Consider the following 6,996-nt stretch of genomic DNA (forward strand, 5'->3'; position numbering starts at 1 on the left):
ATATGATGGTAATATACTACAGGTTGTTAATGATTTTAATTATCTCGGTACGGTTTTCAGCTATACTGGCAGTTTTGTATTAAATCAGCAACAATTAGCGGGTAAAGCACTGAAAGCATTAAATGTTCTATTAATAAATTGTAAAAAATATAAAATGAAACCAAAGGTACTATGTCAGTTATTTGACTCATTCCTAGGATCTATACTAAGTTATTCGTCCGAAATATGGGGATTTGGTAGATCTAGGGAAATTGAGAGAATTCACCTTAAATTTTTGAAGAAAATACTATATGTAAAATTAAATACAGCAAATGCTACAGTATATGGAGAATTAGGCCGTTATCCACTGTATATATACAAAGGTATATTCGTATAGTGAAATATTGGTTCAGAATTATAAAAACAGATAATATTATTCTGAAAACTATATACAATATGTCTCATAAAGATTGTATAAATGGAAAGAAAAATTGGGTTTCTAGTGTAAAAAAATTGTTATGTGACTATGGATTTAACTATGTGTTTGAAAACCCAACGTCTATTAGCGAAACATACTTTTTACATATTTTTAAACAAATGTTATTTGAATGTTTTGCTCAAGAATGTTGTAATAGTAAATCGTCGAACACTGTGTTGGAATTGTATGATAATGTTAAGGTGACATTTGGGAATGAAAGCTATCTTGATCTTAGGTTTTATTTAACTAGATTTCGTGTTTCATCACATACATTAAGAGTTCAAACTGGACGATATGGAGTTAATAGAATACCAAGAAATGAACGTTTTTGTATTTTTTTGTAATTTAAATGATATAGATGATGAATTTCACTTTTTCTGTAAATGTCAATGTTTAGCTGATTTTAGAAGAAAATATATTGAATCTTATTTTTATAACAGACCAAATATGTATAAACTTATTGAATTGCTAAAGTGCACTGATAAAAATAAACTCCTCAAATTATGTAAATTTATCAAATTGTCTTTAAATCGAAGAATTTCACCTTTGCAACGGTAGTTATTGTCGTAACCAGCTCATCCTCTAATAATTAGTGTATACTTGTATGTGTTTTAGTGTATTTGTTTTGTAACTTTTGAATATCGTGACCTATTGGATCTTCATCAAACTTGGTCTGTAGTATCAATATATGATCCTCTACCACTACCAAATTTGTTCAAATGGGGGCACATGACCCCTTGTAGTGGTCACTAGAGCCAAAAATAGAAATACCTTTAAGCGTCTCCTCGTGAACTACTTGATGGATCTCCATCAAACTTGGCCTGTAGTAGTAATTTATTTATTTACTTAGGCACAATTGCGCCTCTTGTTCCTTATTTGATTGTTTACAGTTAAGCAGCTATCTATTATCATGTCTTACTTATGCTTCATCGCTACAAATATCAGAATGTTTGTCTTTATTGGTCAAGTTCAAAATTGTGTTACTGCAGGGTTGAACTGGTTCACTAGATTAAATCATAGAGAAAAATTGTTAAGATGTAATCTTTGTCAAAATGTTTGTCTCTATAAAATCTGGCGATTGGTTGGGCTATTTGAGGTTGGAAAGTACATGACTTGGTTGTGTCATAGTAAAACTTTAACATGCTTGGGGCCACATTTAATTACTTCTTGACTAGGATGAATGTTTTCATGGAATCTATGTCGGATTCAAAAGTGGTTTCATTGAGGTCAGTACTAGGTTAAATTGTACTTCAGATATCATTTTTAGCTCGACTATACGAAGTATATGGAGAGCTATCCTACTCATCCCCGTGTCGGTCTCTTTCTGCGTCCCCACCTTGGTTAACAAATATTTTACACTTTTTTCTCCTTATCCTTATCTCTGTAATTAATTGATGGATTTGCTTTAAACTTAGAATTCCTCATCATCACCCACATCATATAACACAAGGGTCATAACTCTCACGGCATTATTTTATGAATTATCTCCCCTTTATACTTAGAATTTCATGTTTAAGATTTTGATGCACTTTAACTCTATCTCAGTTATTTCTGAGGATGGATATCATTTGAACTGAAAGTAGTTGTTCCAAATCCATCTCCCACATCATATGACACAAGGCTCATAACTCTGGTACCAATATTTAATGAATTGTCCCCCCTTTTACCTAGAATTTCAGGTTAAAGTTTTGATGCAGTTACACTTTATCTCACTTATTACTGAATGGATTTGATTCAAACTTAAAATAGTTGATCAACATCATTACTCACATCATATGACACAAGGGCCATAACTCTTGACTCTTGATAGTTTTCCCACCTTATCACCCACATCAGATGACACAAGGTGCATAACTGGCACATATTTTTCATGAATTATGCTCCCTTTTACTAAGAATTTAAGGTTAATTTTGATGCATATTCACCTTATCTCAGTTATTACGAAATGCATTTGATTCAAACTTGAAGTAGTTGTTCCACAAGGTACATGACTCTTGGACCAATATTTTATGAATTGTGCCCCCTTTTTTGCTTAGAATGATACTTATATGAGCTGCACCATGAGAAAACCAACATAGTGCATTTGCGACAAGTATATATCCAAACCAGCCTGCGCATCCATGCAGTCTGGTCAGGATCCATGCTGTTCAAAGCTTGCAATAGCGAATAGCATGCATCCTGACCAGACTGCGCGAATGCTCAGGCTGGTCTGGATCCATGCTGGGCGCAAATGCACTATGTTGGTTTTCTCATGATGCGGCTCATATAGTGTTTTGATACACTTTATCTTTACCTCTCTTATTACTTAATATTTTTGACACAGACTCAAACTGTTGTGCATGATCTTCACTATCCATCGTCGAATTAGTCGAGCGCGCTGTCTCCTGTGACAGCTCTTTGTTTTCTACTTTATCATTATAAAATCGTGTCGGAAAAAATTATTTCTATGAAAACATGCCAAGTTTGACTTGATAGGTAAAAAATGGATCATTAGACAAAGTCATAGAAAAACATGTTTCCACTCTAGGCGCAAGATTTTCTCATCAAATACTGTAGTAAAACATGAAAAAATAAGACAATAATATGACCGATGTCATACGAGGAAACTATTTAGACTAACGTTCAGTAATTCAGATTTTTACATTAATTAACTATTCCCTTGCTAAATTACTGAAGCGGACTGCTCCATCTTTCAATTTGGACACTCACCATAAACAGTTCATAGGGGTTTTCGTGAAAAAATGTTACGGACTGAAAAGCGAACAGTGCAGATCATGGTCAGCCTGGTAATATACTGAGATATAGATCTAATATTAATAAAACCCAGCGCTATTCATTTATCTTCATTTGTTGTTATAAATTTGTTCTTCTCATGAATATTATTAACTGGTCAAGAAAAATAAATTTCAATGCATGATTTTTTTATTTATCAAAATCATTAATTAATAAGGGCATTATGCGCCTTAAACTTCCCCAATAGAAGAAGGCACTTCAGAAGTTATGTATACTGTTTTAATAAGAACTGAAATGATTTGATAAACACCAGTCCTTCTGAATGGATTATACAATCACTAGCTTGTATATTGTTATGCTATAATTAAAATGATATTATGGAACTGGCACAGTCTATCAACACCCCCACACTTGACAAAACAACTATTAGAAGTTTTTCTTGCACATTAAAATTCGCAGTAACGATAACTATCATCAACTGAGCCGCACCGTGATAAAACAACATGGTGCGTTTGCGACCAGCATGGATCCAAGCCAGCCTGCGCATCCGCGCAGTCTGTTCAGGATCCATGATGTTCGTTAGCAGTTTTTCTAATAGCAATAGGCTTTGAAAGCGAACAGCATGGATCCTGATCCGCGCAGGCTTGTCTGGGTCTATACTGGTCGCAAAAGCACTATGTTGGTTTTCTTATGGCGCGGCTCAATTGATTAAGTGCAAAACAATCATTACCGGAAGAAACAAATATGTGCAGGTTATAAGCATTGAAAATTATTGTATCTGTAATATGCCAGCTTGTTTTGACAACATGGTTCATTAAGACAGATGTTCTTGTTGGTTCCATAAGTATTGTGTTAATGCACCGTCAGACATTTCTAGACATTAACAACATTTTTTTGACATAATTGTGATGTATAAAGTAAAAATGATACGAAATAGTTGTCTGAACTATCTATACTTGTAAATATGTAACTGTTGTCATGCTATGCAATTGGATTGTATGGATTTTTCGCATTTCTTAAATGTGGCATTATTTCAAATAATATGTAGTATTATAGTAATCATATTTGCATATTTGTCATGTCACGTGGTTGTTTATTGATAATGTATAAATCTTAAAATTTAATTTTGTTTTCATTTCTTCTTTGTGTCCGTTTCATGTCTAGCTTGCTGCAGAATTTAGCTTAACTAAATGAAAAACGTTCCCGGAATTGCTTAGAATTGCCCTCTGCAACGGAAGATAAGGAAAGGCAATGACTTCCACTTTGATTCCCTGTTGAAGACGGCCTTAAAATATATCGTCCCACTTTTATACGCAGTCTTATAACTCTGTTTCTTATTTTTACGGCAATATGCCTTCTTCAAAGAAACCGATTTTGACAATTTATAGATGTAACTGAAATAAAATTTGCGCAAAATTATTCTTTTTTTCTTCTCTGAATATGGCATATTGCTAAAAATATAGGGAACAGAGTTAAAAGTTATCAAGTGATTTCATTTCCTCCTCCTAGGAGTCGAAATATTTTGAAAGGTAGTCAATTCTGACATTTTCCAAATATTTACTTATTTAATTAATGAAAATGATAGAATACAATGAATCTTAATTTTAAGGCACAGTATTGAAATAAATGTAAATTTTCTAACGAATTAACAATCATTATCTTTCAACTTAATTTACAGACATCCAAAATCACGAAGTTCCAATTATAAAAAATATTGACGGGGGCCAAAATTCGAAGTGTCTAGTACGAAATTTTACAGCTGTAAAAGACATGTATTTTTGTTCAAAATAACAGTCATGCTTATTCCAAATTTACACCTGTAGATTTTATATAACAATATTGATTTTACAGCTGTAGATTTCAATTTACAGCTGTCAAACGACTGTAAAACAGTTCGAAATATGCAAATGAGCTACACCTAAAAAGTTACAGCTGTAAAAATGAAAAAAAGTTACAGCTGTAAAAATGCCCAAAAGTTACAGCTGTAGAAATATTATAGGTATTGAAAAAGAGGGCATTATTTTAAAGGACGAAAGTAGAGGTGCAAAACGTTTTAGGATGAATTGCAATTCTCTAGATAAGGTAGCAATTACTATGAAAATGGCAAAACAAATGATCTAGTACGTAAAGTATATGTGGTATGATTACAGTATAGCTGGCAACAGCAAAATTGAAGAGTAAGATAAAAAGTAGAAAATATGCAGATCTTGTTTACAAAACTTTCTTTGTCAGTCATGAAAACATATGACAATCTTGTAATTATTTCTTTTAAACGTATCGGCTTCCAGTATAGAGTAAATAGTGAATGTATGTACATATACATGTCCTTTTATAACTATAATAGATAATTAAACATCTGTACTTACTCTATACCACTTTAAATTCCAAAATTTTACAAGATGTGATGTCATGTTTCCCTCCAAAAATGTTACAGCTGTAAGTTTGAGACATGACCATTTTTACAGCTGTAACTTTCAATGGTAAATTTTTACAGCTGTAAATTGAGACCTTCATATTTACACTGAAAATTTTAACTGTATTTCTGAAATCTTTATTTAGGATTTACAGTTCTTGCCTTAATTGCTGACCTCTTCTATATTAGATATATAAACTATTTGTCATTCTCTGTAAATGTTAATGTTGTAATTTAAGCATTGTATTTTAAAGTTGTGCATAAAATGGAAAATAATTCAACGCATCTCGATTTTCGAGGTACATATTCATAGCGAGATGCTTGCCGTTTAAGTAATTTGCTATAATACATATTCATAAATTGGACTTATTAAGCTGTTGGGTGATATTTGCCTTTCTTATTGACATATCAAAGCTACTAGCTAAGCTCACAGAAACATCTGACTCAATGATGTAAATGTAATTGAAACTCAGTCGAATATTTCTTATTCCTCTTAACAGTATCTAGACTAAAACTTATTTCCTATTTTCTAACAGTACAACCTCAGAACCTTTCACAGTTATCCATTACTCAACAAAGTATCCACGCGCACGATATTTGATGTGGAAACGGTGTTTTGTACTGTGCATGCACATCATAAAATGTTACGAAGGACAATGAGCCCTGTTAACCTTTAGCCTGCATCTGGTAAGTGATTCTGCCTTTGCGACCAGTGCAGACCAAGACCAGCCTGCATTGATCTTGGTCTGCGCTGTTAGCTATTCAGTCTTTAAATTTTCAGCGAACACCCCTTTGAATGATAAGTGGTACTGCCCAAATTGAATGATGGACCGGTCCATTCTAAAAAGTTAGCAGGGTAAAGGTTAAAAACATCATATATAGGATACAACGCTATTTCTACGAATTATCTTTTAAGTCGCAAATGTATTCAATGTTTGTCCTTACCGAATGCATGCGGAAATTTTGTCATGACTAACGTACTTTCGTATTTCTTACTCGTGGTTTTCATATATATATGTCATTTTCGATCTTCGGGGGCATAATAAAAATGTCGAACGGTGATCTTGACCTTGGAGCTTGTACATGATGAATTAACTCATTATGCGGAACATTTGTGCTAAGTAATCTTAAAATCCCTTGAAAAATGACAGAGTTATGGACCAGACAAGAAACAGACTATGTTAAACTTTGACTACTATATTTAGACCTTGACCTTGGAGCTAGGGATCCGGGTCTTGTGCATGACACGCCAATTTAAAAATCTCTTGATGAATGGTAGAGGTATGAACCGGACACGAAACAGACCCTGTTAATACTTGACTTTTAAGTGTGGCCTTGGCCTTGGAGCGAGGGGTCTGGGTCTTGCGCATGGCACATTGTCTCATTATAGTTC

The sequence above is a fragment of the Mercenaria mercenaria genome, chromosome 4, assembly GCF_021730395.1.
Source record: "Mercenaria mercenaria strain notata chromosome 4, MADL_Memer_1, whole genome shotgun sequence".
Lineage (NCBI taxonomy): Eukaryota > Metazoa > Mollusca > Bivalvia > Venerida > Veneridae > Mercenaria > Mercenaria mercenaria.